The 12,363-nt window shown below is 44.2% G+C and overlaps 1 protein-coding gene across 1 annotated transcript in view; it reads left to right on the top strand.

Moving 5' to 3' along the window:
• SLIT3 (slit guidance ligand 3) overlaps positions 1-12,363 on the top strand; it is a 598,986-nt gene that overhangs the window by 429,480 nt on the left and 157,143 nt on the right. The window lies entirely within an intron of this gene.

Below are 12,363 nucleotides of genomic sequence, written 5' to 3'. Positions count from 1 at the left end.
CAAGGAAACCTGATTTCCAGAGGGGAAAGTCGGCTAGGAGTCATCTTGGGGTCATTCAAAGTAAAGTTGAATTGTGTAAGAAGACATTTTGATTGTTCTCACCCACAACTACACCTCTAGCTGTCTCTGATTTGGGGAAACCTGGAGAGGAAGGCAATAAAGCCTAGTAGAACTTGTGTCAGGAGACATGTAGTTCTGTCCCAACCCAGCCCCTAATTCGCTGTGTGACCTTGGGCAAGTCCCTTCTGCGCTCGGATCCTCAGTTTTCTCCTTTGGAAAATGAAGGTATTGGTTGCTATATCTTGAGGGTGACTTCGTTTTCCAAGTTCCGTAACTGCTTGGTTCTAAAAATGATTCTAGTGGTACAGTTCTGTCCAGTGAATGATAAGGGTAGGATCTGTTAAGCATCCCCCTGAAAATAAAAAATTACATAGTCACCAGGTTACATATCTCTGACTTCCGGAAGAATGAATAAATGTCGAACACATAAATGAATGAAGATATTAAAATGTCCCTTGGCACATAAAGGAAGGAGCAAAAGGTCCTCCCTCCACCTTCCTTTTCACCTGACCCTGCAGACAGTAGCAACGGGTTGGAGAAAGCCTCTCCACGTTGTGTGAGAGGAAGGTGATTCCAAAAGGAATCACGGGAAATAAAGGGGGATGCTGATGCTGCAAGCTGCTGGAAATCTGATGAAAGCCGAGAATTCCCGGTACAGAAAAGGCAGGACCCAGAGCCAGGGAGGTCAGGTTGTCATTCCTAAGATGGATGGTCTCTCCTCACCCAAACTCTGACCCCGGAAACGGCAACAAATGCGTGTCTGCTAGGAAGAGGATGCCAGCCCTAATTTAGTAACCTAGGGCTTCTCTTATCAAGAGGCAGGAGCTAAGAAGGGTAGACACGATTTTCCCTGCCTGCAAAAAAGCCTTTGTAGAAAGGGCTACTAGGAGCGTATCACCCTATTCTTGAGAAGGATGAGAAAATTCCTTGGGAAGAAACCAGGAAATGGAAGTCACCAGCTGCCACGAAACAGCTGTGACGACCTGACAGCCCACATGTTGGTTCTCTCTACTAGGACTGGGATCATCTCACCTCACCAGGAAAGCTGTCGGGGAAGAGGGAAGGGCTTTACAGTCAGACACACCTGGGCGCGTCTGGGACTTTGGCCAAGCTACTCAATCTCTCTGAGTCTGTTTCCTTAACTTTAAGAGGAAACGCCTTATATACTACATAGGAAGGGGCTGTCTAACTTCCCTTCTACTTCCCTAACTTTCTACCGTGCTCTCACCCCCATGAAACTCCTGTCCAGGACAGGATTGGACTGTTCCTCTCTATTCAGATGTTTGTTATATATAAAAAAAAATGTTGGTATCCAAGTACACCAGATCTCTCAAACTTGAAGCTTAAAAACCTATGATGAAACAACAAAGTTCTCATTCCCCATCATTGCAAAGAAGCCCACAGGATCTGATTAGTTTATCTTTTCAATTCCAAACAAAGCCAGATCAATAGCTTTGTTTTAAAGACGCTCTCATTTGGCTTCACATGGCTAAGTACTTAAAATTAATCATAATCAGTTATTCCATGGGTTTTTAATTTCCAGGAGAGGCACACAGCTTTGGAACCATCCATCTTAATGGTGAACCATTCTGAAATTGGTTGGAGCTGACATCTCCATTTAAAGAATCTCCCCTCCCCACCCCCAGACCTTCCAAATCTCATCTACACATTGACATTTTATAATACTTCCCTGTAATCACAACTTAGACACCATAAGAAATCTTCACAATGAAATAATAAATAGGAACTAAGTGAAGGCATCATACATCAACTTAATAAATTCTTCAGAGAGAGAGAGGAGTTCAAAACACCCTATCCCCAGAAATGTCATCTTTCAGTATCTAAAACTTTAAAAGTCTGCAAATTATGAAGACAAAATATAGTATTTCAGATGTGTTTTCTCTCTGACATCAGGCAGCATGAAGTACAAAACAAGGAAAAACTCATGATTACCTCATGGAAAGCTCTCTCAAAATTAACTTCAGGAGAGTTTGTGGATGTCAACTACTAGTGGAAATATTCACACAAGATCACGCTGTTATTCCGTCCTTTCTATGGATGGAAACGCCGTAAAACTTCTTTCCATCAAGGCTGAGGTTAGTTTCTCCAGTCACATTGAATGAGAATTTAGGAGGCAGGTCTGGGCAGAAACCACTGGCAGTGAGGACAGAGGAACTGGTGCAAGGTTGGAAAAGACTGAACTCTACCCACCTCAACCTCATTTTTGGCTCATGTCCCAATGGGGGATGTCCAGCACAGAGTGTGGTAGACAAAGGAAAAGAGCCACCACCCTCCCCTTTTCAGGTAGCCAGAAGAAGGAGTGAGAAGAAAAGCATAGTTCGGGTGAAACTTCTCAAGGCTCCGGTGCCCCTGCAGGGGAGGAATCCCGATGCAAATGGTAATAGCTAGCTTTTGTTGTGCGGTTACGCATACCCAACACCGTAACCATTACGCATACCCAACACCGTAACCAGTGCTTTCACATACATCATCTCTTTGCATCTTCACAATCCCTCTATGAAGCTGCTATTATTGTCGTCCTCTTTTTACAGAGGAATAACCCATTTCAGAGAAGCCAAGTAACTGCTTAACTAGTAAGCAGCAGAGCCTGTGGGATTAACCATCCTACCAAGCTGCCTTTCTGGTCTGTGTTGCCAAGGCTGTCATGGTCTTGGCTCCCCTGAAGCATGGCCCACGTGTGCCGCAGAGGGATGTGAACTGGCCCCCAAGAGCTGGGCTGGGGGAGCTATCAGTGACTCACAATCCTGCCGGGGAGAATGTCCTCCCACACGCTTGTGACATTTTCCTTCCCTTTACCCACTTTACAGGTCCCCACAAAGTTGAAGGTAAATCAAACTCACAGGGGAAAGAGAATAATCCTGCTTTATCACTGACTTACATTCTGGTCCCAGAGATGATGTATTCTCACTTCTGGATATCGCCAATTGACTTTGGCACTCAGTGGTTTGGGGGCACCATTGTCTGGACCTCCCCAAAATACAGCCCCAACTTTCTATATGGCACTTGAAGTTCTTCACTGAGGGACCCTGTTTTCTGTGAGGCTGATGCCCTCTGTTACCCAAGTCATTGCCCTTTCATTTCTACTTGGTTCTATACAGTTGGTGGTTCACATGCTAGGTTTTCTCTAAGCAAGATGTGCTTATACTGCAGTCCAGTGTGCCAAGACCGCATTTCCAGCCCTGTCTGGTCAGGAATCATTTGTGGGGGTACTCTGAGCCCCTGCCAGTGAGGTTGAGGACGGCCAGGCATTTCACCAATTATACCAGGCTCCTCCTTGCCCAACATGCCATCCTGGGTCAGAAAAATGTTTAATGAAAAAAAATATTAAGAGTATGGACAAATGAAACAAAAATGAGAAAACCTAGTTAATAAAATATTTATTTAATTTTTTTCAATGGTATTGCTGGAGAATACAAAAGATTTTCAGACATTGTCTCCTGACTACATGTAGCTAAGCAAAAGTTCGGTGGATGTGCTGCCAAAAATGCCAGACCAAAGATGTCAGGAACACATCCTGAAAACGCTCTCGTCTCCCAGTGAGTGGTCTGCCCTTGATAAATCACTGGTACCCACTAAATTGCATGCAGATCCATAAGTCTGCAGATAACCAGTGTGTGCTGTTTTGAAGGTCTCGCTCCTATCTATGTCACTTGCCAATTTTGGAAATTCAGTGACATTGTTATTGGCTGGTCCTGGAAGGACCTTATGTCCTTCCAGGATGTCTCTAGGATGACCTCTTATTGTTGAGATAAGACACAGAGAGGCTGAGAGCAGGGCCAGGACTAAAGAGAGGCCCGTGCCTCCTAACATTTTATACCTTAGACACCCCATTTCCCTCCCCCTAGTCCCAGCCCTGGCTAGGAGACTTGCCAAGGGCACCAGCAGGTTGTCAATAGCAAAGGGACTAGAACCTGAGTCTTGTGACCCCTGATCCTGTGTTTTTTGCCGTCGCTGGGCACCTCCATGCCATTAGTCTGTTCTGAAGAAGCCCCCCAGTAAGATGGGGGATCCTAAGTGCAGTTGCCCTTTCTAAACTCATCATTAAGTGTTTCATGTTAGTTGGGAGATTGGAGGGCAAACTTTAGTCCATGACAGAATCAGGGGATGATCTTGCTTTCAGCTCTCTTGAAACCAGAGGTTGCAAAGTAGACCACAGACTATATTTAAACTTATGATCTTTTTCACAAAAGTCTAGATTTCCAGCTTTGGATTTTTGGCAAACCAGAAGCATTGGCAACCCTGGGCTGCATTTCTGCATTGGGACAGTCAGTTGTGGCTGAAAAGCACATACCCTCCTTAGATGGGCACATAGACTCTGCTTTCCCACTGACCTCCACCCGTTTCAGTTACCTGCCAGCCCAGGCAGCTGCTGCTGTAATCCATCCGAGAAGCAAGGACACACTGTGTGCCAGCATAGTGCCGGATGTGGGGGACAGTAAAGCTTTAGGTGAGCAGGTGCTCTGGCAGATCAAGCTCTATGGGCCAGAGCTTACCAGGCTTGTGAATGGACATGCTCAGATAGCAAGCGCTAAATGACGTGGAGTCCAGGACTCCCAAACTGAGCAAGGACACCGCAGAAGCCATCAGGAATGTCTCATGCCTCATCTTCTCGGAAGTTCTTCTCAAGAGTTGAATTAGCCTCCAAATTCCCTTTGATTTTACAGCAGTTATAATTTGTACATATCATGAGAAACAAGAGACGAACACCCTCTGCCCTGTTTCTTGCTCCCCAGACCCCTGAGTCAGCCTGTGTACTGAGCTCCCTCTCAGCCCGCATTTAGGGAAGAGAGATTGAAGAGTTAAAGCAGTGGTGGGAATTAACCAGACTTTTAGGGTAGTTCTAACTCAACTACGTCTGGGCAGGTACGACATGGCCTGACCCTGAGCCCAACTTGTAGATACAGAGAATGAATGAAGAAGAAAGTTCTTTCCTGGTATAAGAATAAGGCAGTGAAAAGACATTGACAGCAGTCCTGATACAAAGATCAGGGTGTGCTCACTCTCCTAGAGTAGGGTTGTTGTCCTGGCTGAGGGGTGCTGGGCACTGGGCGTTGGGACATTTGTAAACATTGTTGGTCCAGTTCAGAAACCCCAGAGCTTAATGCAAGTGGCGGTGTGTCCTCCACTTCAAATGAGCTTCCTCTGGGTGTGGAACTAGATGTTCTGATTAACAAATACTAATAATGTAATAACGTATTATATAATACAATGATATAACAATTATTAGTATAGTTATTATAAATATTATAGTTACTGTTATAGCCTCCATTTTTTAGCATCTGCTGTCTTCCAGGCACAGTGATAAGACGTTAGAAAGCAGCATTTTATGTAAATCCTCACCACACTCTTACGAGGTGGATCCTGTTAATCTCCTCATTTTACCAATGAGAAAACTGAGGCTTAGAGAAGTCGAATAACTTGGCCAGAGTAACACTGACAAATACAAGGGGACTACTCTTCCAGGATCAAATCCAACTCTGCCTGATATCAGAGCCCTTGCACTTAACTGCTCTGCTACAATAAATAAAAATTAAAAAATACATACCAGAACCGATATACCAGAGAAACAGTTACGTGCATTAGTGAGATTACTAGCTGTAGTAAATGCCCAGAATAATTCAGGAACCATAGTTTTTCTTTCTGAAATGTTGACCCACAGGGTGCTCAGATCTAAACCTATGACCTCAGCTTAATCAGCATCACATCCAGTTCCACAAAACTGCCTGACAGGGAGGCATAAAGCCAAGGTTGAGCTTGGGGTCATTAGCGTCCTCCCGTAGGACTGGCACCAATCCAGCTTCACCAAACTGGGTGGTTTGGGGTTCATTTCCTTATTGAAAAACAGAAGCAATAATACCAACACCTTAGGCTAGTTTTGTCTGTTGAAGGAGATACCATAGGCGTGTGTCTAGCAAATAGCATATGCCCATCAGGATGCTCGAAAGATCAAATTTGTTGGAGGGTACGCCTGTCCTCTTTCACTGCCTTATCTCCAGAACCTCACACAAACCTGGCACATAGTAGGCGGTCAGTTAAAGTACACGGACCCAAAAAGAGTTGAAACTAATTAACGGAATTGAAGCTTACTCCACCCTAGTCTCTAGATTCTCCCTTATGTCTCAGCCCTAACAGAACTAGGGTTGTCATTGTCCCAGAGTTATTTTCGATATTGAATAATGTAGTATTTTACTGAAACAGCACATTTCTCACATTACCTTTGTTATTTTATTCCTTCAGCTAAATGGTGATTTTTTTCTTGTTAATAATGAACAAAATTAGTGCTACCGTGAAAATTGGTGTTTTCTAACAGAGACAAGACTCATTTTCATTTATTTACAAAATGTTTCACCTGGGTTTCTCTGGGAGATGCAAACATTTTTGTTTCAACAGCCTTCAGAATCAAGGTGTTTAGTCATGACATCGTTTTGAATATAGAACTGTCATTGCTTAATGAAAGTCTTAAAATATCTGCAGAATATGATTTTTTTGATACTGTGCTGCAAATTGTGATTTGTTCAGGCAATCGAGATTAAAATTGCACTTTGTGGAAAGCGTCGGTAACTTTCATTCACCCCCTAGAATACTAGGAAAGGAGCTGGGTTTTCTATAAATGCTCACTGTGCCACACAAGAAACCCCTCCTTCCTAGTCACCCAGACTGGAAGTTTTTTCATAGTCTTGCTCTTAAAATGACAAGCTTGGTTTTGAGAACTCCAGGTTAAGGAAAAAAATGAAAATTTCTTTGGAATGTAGGATATTTTTTTTCCATTTAAATAAGTACACTTTAAGAGTTCAAGTAACTAGAATCTGGAGGGGTTCTAATAGTTTCCATTTTATTTCGTTTTCCTGTTAACTAAAGGCTAGTTTAGTCTCTGAGTTGAAAATGTGTTGGTATACATTCCTGGGTGAAGAGGATATGGCAAAACTCATTGAATTATTCTTCACCAACAGAGGATCTTGAGTCGGCAAGACTCCCATTACCAGACTTTGCTATGAGCGGCACTTAGATGGAATCAGGTAATGGAAGTCTTGCTGTCCCCAAGGGCCGTAGATTCCAGCTGCCAGGTCTCTGCGATGAAATTCTGGCCTGACAGACTAGGTTTGGGTGCAGCCTTTTGGTTTGCTTTGTCCCACCTACAACAAAATGGAAAATTAGCTCTGTGTCTTTGAAAAAAGATTCCAGAGGGTTTTCTCTCAGGGGCAAGATGAGGAGGCCAGGGGGGAGACGCCACGGAGCTGTCAAAGGGGTATGGGGGTCAATTCACTCCCAAAATGGAGCTTCTCCACTGATCTGCAAATGTACTCATGCACCAATGGTCAGCCTCTGCCCTTTCTCTATCCCCCAGCTGCCAGACGTGGCTTTGGTGACAAGTATTTGAACACACTCAGTGAGTATCTTGCCCCTTGATCAGCTCTCATCTTATCACTCTCATGGGTCTTCAGGCCAGGGGGCCATGTTCCCCTTGAAGAGCTGAACCTGCTGATTGCTGCTGCTGCCACTTCCGTCCAGGATGTGGAATATTGGATGGCTCGGCTTACCTGTGGCCAAGAGTCCATTACTCGGCAGAACTGGGTCCTAAAAGCCAAGACCCTAGGAACTCAAGCAGGAAATTGACCCCTTCCTGCCAGTTGGCTTTACAGAGGGGAGGATGGCATGAGGAAGATATGGAGCAAAGCTGGGGAGAATCAGAGCATTGTTCCTATCATTTCTTAAGTTTCCATCTCCTGTCCGTGAAGGCACTCAGGAGCAAGGGATGGTGAAGAGGAAGGATGAAGGGGATGTGATTCCATTTCTCCAAGGTCATAGTTGGACTCTGAACTCATCATAGAGAAGCTCTAGAAAGCCTAGTCTCTTTTGACTTATAACTAAATCAGAAGACCCCAACTGTTGGCCCATAAGTTGAATGAAAACTGCAGATATGAGGTTTGATTTTTTAATTGTTCTGGTCTTTCCAGTGTTTAAAAAAATTAGAATTAGTTGCCAATGTTTAAAACTCTGATAATTTTATTTACAAGTGTATAATTTCAACTTCCCTTGAATATCTAGAAGCTGTGGCAACCCTGGGCCCTCATATGGCTATGATGGTCTAGGGCAGCGTCGTCCAGTAAGACTTTCTGTAACGAAGGAAATGTTTCATATCTGTGCTGTCCGGTATGATAGCCACTAGCCACATGTGACTCTTGATTATTTGAAACGTGGTTAGTGCAACTGAGAAACTGATTTTTTAATTTTATTTCATTTTAATTGATTTAAATTTAAATCACCACATTTAGCTCGTGGCTACCTTATTATTGCCCAGTGTGGGTTTAGAGCTGAGTGGTGAGTACCCCATTTGCACAGGGCATGCCCTCTGCAAATCTCCATAGCTCCTACCAGGCCTGCTTTTCTGCTTGCCTTGCTCCAAACCTCTGGAGACACTTCACATTCATTAAGAAGCACAATGTTTAAACAGTGTGTTTTCTGAAGCTAAATACTTTGAAATATCTGCCACTCCCCTCACCCTCCACTCTGCCCTTTCTCTATCTTAATTTAAACATCTGGATCTTATACCCCCAAAAGACCCATTTTCATTGAAACGCAGGAGTATGATTATTAAAACCGTCTCCCACTAAAGCAAAACTCTCTCTGCGTGAATTAGTTTCTTGATCCCAATTATTCACTTCTCTCAGCCCTGCAAATGACTTCCACGAAGTCAACTGGGTAGGAAAATTGCTCCCGTGTCTAGACCCATCCCTTCGCTGTACATAAGCTGGAGATGAGGCAGCTTGTTAGGAAAGCAAGCCCATTAACCCCACAGCAGCTGAGCCAGGTATCTGCATAAAGAGAGAAAGAAAAACAGCCAACCCCACACAACTATTTTCAAATGCTGCACGGTGGGGCCTGGTTGTGACTTTCAGAGTTTGGCCAGATATCCTGTCTTTATGCAGATCTGAGTGTCCACAGTCTGAGTGTCCACAGTCCCTTTCACTGCCGTCTGGAAAACTATTGCCATTCCAGAAATGCCATTCTTGAGCCAGCACCAGCCCATTTGGAATTGGGGAGTGGAACTGTAGGCTGGAAAGACCCTGGAGGTCAACTGGTGCCACCACTTCATTTTAAGAGAAAGAAACTCCCCTAGAAAGATTAAGTGACTTGCCCTGAGCCGTGGGAAAATTTCACCAAAGAACCAGGCCAGAAAACAGGTCTATTGACTCTACCCAATGCTCTATATTGCAGTCCACATTTCCCCTATATTAGCAGACAGGACACACAAATTAGTGAAGCCGGCCTCTATGCCCTGTCCATCCTGTCATCCCTTAATCTCCAGCCTTTTGCCAGAGGGAACATTTTACATTCAGCATGGAGACCACATCCTCCCTTTCTGGAGCCTCACAGTCTTGCGGCCACTGCTTGAGGGATGAGCACCCCAGCGCCCCAGTGGGTTGCTGTCTGGTCAGAGGGCAACCTGCAAAGAGATCAAATTGTACATCATCCATCCTGGCTACCAGTGGTGCCCAGAGGCCCAATGAATAAGCATGAGGGTCCCCTGCCCTTTTTTTTTTTTTTTTTTGGTGAGGAAGACTGGCCTTGAGCTAACATCTGTTGCCAATCTTCCTCTTTTTGCTGAGGAAGATTAGCCCTGAGCTAACATCCATGCCCATCTTCCTCTATTTTATATGGGATGGCTGCCACAGCATGGCTTGATAAGCGGTGCATCGGTCCGCACCCGGGATCCAAACCTGCAAACCCTGGACCACCGAAGCAGAGCACATGAACTTAACCACTATGCCACCCAGCCGGCCCCACCTGCCCATCTTTGAGCCCAAGTAGCCCAAGGTGTAAATTGTACCCAGCTGCCTGAGAGAGTCCCTCCCTTGCAAATACCAGTGAGTAAAAGCCAGTTCTCTCTGGCATCTCAGCCCAGGAACAAAGTCGTGTGCCCTGTGCAGTTTTTTCTGCCAGCAGTTCTAAAGAGGCTCAGTTCTGAACTATACACGAGAAACAACTTATGTTTAGCCACTGAACTGATGAGTAGTGTGTGGAAACTAGACAAGAGCACTCCTGCCTGGTGGAGCACAGTTTCACCCTATAAACAGAAACTTCTTCAGGGCGCTTTGTTGCCAAGTGATGATAGTAGGGAAGAAAAGCACTGAATAGTTTTCAGCCATGTAAGGTAGTTCATTTGAATAGTAGGTTCCTGGAGCATCTCTCAGCTGGTGACTGCCCTTCAGGAGATGCAGCATGGAAGGAAGGTTTTAACCACATACCACCACAATGCCATTAGAATATTTTGATTTTATATATATATGATATGTATGTTAAACATATATATGACATATATATGACATATATCATACATTTGTTAAATATATTTATTTGATTCAAATTGTTAAATTAGTCTGTTTGGTTCAAAGACTAAAAACTGGCATCTGTAAGCCAAATCCAGCCCCCCGGGTATGTTGCATTTGTGTGATTTAGTTCCTTAAGGTGATTTAGTCATCAATGGTGAAACACCATCAGACTTCGTATAAAACTTCTACATGTCTGGCTTTCTCTTAAGGGAACAGCGGCAGCACCGCACCCACATTGCAGCACAGCAACCATCCTTTGTAGTGGAGCTGTGTTTACTACAGTCCCCACACAGCCCGTTTGCTTACTCAGATGTCAAGGCTTGCTCCCCTAGGCAATTGAGTTTGTGCTCCTGGATCAGCCCAGAAGGCTGTTCAGAGTGGAAATTTATTTTCATCAAAAGATGCCAAAAGCATTACCTTTCACATTTTGAAACTCATCCATCCATTCAGTAAATATTTTTTGAGTTGTCCTATGTTCCAGACACTGGGCTAGTTTCTGCCTATACAACAGGGCACAAAACAGACGTATCCTCTGTCCTCTCTTAGTGTTCACATTAGCGGGTATTTATGAACTTTCCCCATCTTCCTCTCTTACTGGCTCAAATGCAGCTGAGGTGGAAATTGTCCATTTCCCCCCCTCTCAACTGCAAATTCACCTGTCCAGTTATGTAAGTTGGAGGTCATTCTTTCATCCTCAGCCCGCTGCAGACTTCTTGGCAACTGCCTGATTTCTAAATAATGTAGTAGACAAGATTGATTGTCCAGGCTCCCAGTTTATAGAGGATGAAATAGAATTAGGAGACTGAGGCTGTCTCATTCATGTTGTCGCTTAAGGTACATTTTACAATTACGTTGGTCATTGAGAGGCAGTTGAATCATTCTGAATCACCACTAGGCAACATCTGTGATGATCTCAATGAATGAGTAAGGAGTTCTTCAGAATCCAGGGACCAAAAATACTGGGGCGTCATGAATACTCACACTACCCACATCTGATCCAGCAGTGGCAGGATTAGAAGTCATCTTTCCCTTTGGATCTTCCACTTTTTACATTTATTTTGGAAGCATTTTTTTTTTTTTTTTTTTAACACCGAGGTTCTGCTGGGTGGAAGGAGATGAGTTGCTGCTTTTCATAATATGAATATATAATGAAGGAAGAACCAAAGACAAGCCCTTTTGTTAAGGAATCCCTATCATCAAACGCCCAAATTAGCAGATGATTGTTTTTATTTATTTCTGTAGGTTTTACATGACACCTGGAGACCATTTAAAATGTTACTTGGCGTTGAGAGCTCTGTGTTTAAAAATAACGCTCACCCGGTGCCAAATCACTTTAGAGTCGGGTACAAATATTGAGACAAAAACCCCAGCTGTTATTGCTTTGGCTGCTAATTTGAGGTGTCAAATGAGAGCTTGACTGCTATACGTCAGTGAATAAGTCCCCTTGTGAGATCATTATGTTTTCTAACAGTTGAGAGTAATGGACTAATCAGTGCAGCATCAGTTGTTTTCATTATATGCCCACACAATGGTTATGAGCTTTAATTTAAATGGTCCGCAGGGAGATCAAGGAACTCAGTACTCGGCAGCATCCAGGCTAGCCCGAGAGCACAGGTAGCGTAAGAGAGGTGGCTTCCGCCATCCCTTCTCCTCTCTCTCCCTCTGTGTCTCTCATTCCTTCGGCCCCATCTGCCCGCAGAGACTCTTCGCCTGCTGCAAACAGGCAAAAGATGAGCTCTGCTTAAGGAGCAGATCTGTACTCTCGGTTCTTCAGAGTTTTCTTAAAAATTCCAGTCAACCAGTCCAACAGTATGGGCGGCTTTTGGCAGCACTTAGACTTGTTGGCCAAACCGTGACTTTACAAGGCTTTGAGACACCATTGCCCTCTCTTCTATGTAGTCTCTACCACAGCCCGTGCTCTCAGTGCTGAGCTCTCTCTGTTCCTTGGACA

The sequence above is a fragment of the Diceros bicornis genome, chromosome 1 (genome assembly GCF_020826845.1).
Source record: "Diceros bicornis minor isolate mBicDic1 chromosome 1, mDicBic1.mat.cur, whole genome shotgun sequence".
NCBI lineage: Eukaryota > Metazoa > Chordata > Mammalia > Perissodactyla > Rhinocerotidae > Diceros > Diceros bicornis.
Note: the sequence above shows the minus strand (reverse complement) of the source record. Positions and strands in the feature narration are given on the sequence as shown.